Raw genomic sequence first — 1,738 nt, 5'->3', positions numbered from 1 at the left:
TGTGCCTTGTTCGATCTTTATAATCTCTCGCACCTCAGCATCCACCAGTGTATGTTGTAGGACTTGTTTCTGAAACAAACTGCAACAGAGATGCATCTATCCAATCTTATACCCTTTTTTGTCATTTGCCTGTAACTACACATTGATAGGATCATGGTTGTGAATCACCAGGTTGCCTAAATTATGACTAGTCTTGGTTGATGGCTTCATTAACAAGTATGATGTTTTGGCTAGCAATTCTGGATTTGACCTGTTAATGTGCCCCAACCTGGCTGATTGGACTTTAGCTACAATAGGTGAGTTCTACAGGATTTTATATGCACTATTTCCTTCATCAGGCTTGAAATAGTTCCAGCATGCCCATAGCTAATTCAAGCATAAGATGAGATTTATTTACAATTTTGTGTCTGCGTTTTGGGTTTGAAATACTAGCATCAATCTTGAACTATAGGCTATTCCTGCCCGGCGCCGGTGGCGATGCAAGATATCCACAAGTCCCTGCATGCGCATTGCCGGGACTAGTTCCAACGTGAGAGATGCGTACCGGTACCTGCGCCCTGAGTGCGGGAACTAGTTTTTTTTTTCTTTTTGGGTAAAAGGAAGATGTTATAATTCGTAAGAAGCAGAGTAACAGCAGTGACAAAAAGGTGAGCCTGTGGAGAACAAACAACACTCATCCACAGCCCTAGATAAAATAAGAAAAGTACACCAAAACAACACTCCCCTGGAAAAAAGCTTACTGAAGAAAACGATGTAATCGTAGAGAACAATCTTGTGGAAAGTTAGCATCAACCCAGAAAGGCCCACAATGACTTTAATATGGCTTTGCTCCTGTAAATTATAACTTAGAAGCATATCACTGGAACTGCATCTGAGGAGACCACCAAAGAAGCTGGAAGCAGGAGGAAAGCAAGAAATGCCAGTTATGCTGCTGATGTAGAATATAGTGACAGTTACCGGCAATAACTTTGGAAGAGCAACCCATAATTTAGATCCATGGATTGCCAGTGATGCTATAAATCCATCAGTGCCTGGTTTTGAAACACATAGCTTGGCATAAGCCCAAATGAAGCGGTAGACATCTGAATGCTGGAATAAGATCATTAAATGATTTTATCAATGTGGACTGAACTTGCCATGCCATTGAAACAAAGCTGTTCGTTTAAATGCAGCCTCTGGAGTCAAAGTTGTGGGGATTGAATATTAAACAAGTAACGCTGGCAGGTTTTACTATCAAGAAGCACGCTCTACTGAGGTTGAAGCAAATTAGGTTAGACCGGGTTGGGTTTGAAGAGTTAACTTACACTTGAGTTTTCATTCAAAATTTTTTAATTTTATTTAAATAATTGATCATTTTTAAATTCACAAATACACATACATATATGCAATATACATGCACACATATATGTACTTGATCATATTATAAATAAGAATCTATCAAATCAAACAATCAAATGTGGGTATCAAAATATAATTAAATATAACCAAGTGAAAGTAAGGAACAAGAAATGTAGTTGTTGAGATCAAAAAGAGGAATTAGTTTAAATGAGAGCTCATTTTATGAATTGAAAACTATTGAGAAAGAAACTAAGAAGATAGTTAAAGTGAAAGGGAGGGAGCTTTATATGATTTGGATTTTTGGGTTGAGTGGATCAAGTTCAAGTTAGGCTGGGCCCATTTTTTATTGATCTAAAGCTAGATGATGTACGACAGGGTTGAGTTGAAAAATACCAGAACT

The sequence above is a fragment of the Elaeis guineensis genome, chromosome 4 (genome assembly GCF_000442705.2).
Source record: "Elaeis guineensis isolate ETL-2024a chromosome 4, EG11, whole genome shotgun sequence".
Classification (NCBI taxonomy): Eukaryota; Viridiplantae; Streptophyta; class Magnoliopsida; order Arecales; family Arecaceae; genus Elaeis; species Elaeis guineensis.
Note: the sequence above shows the minus strand (reverse complement) of the source record.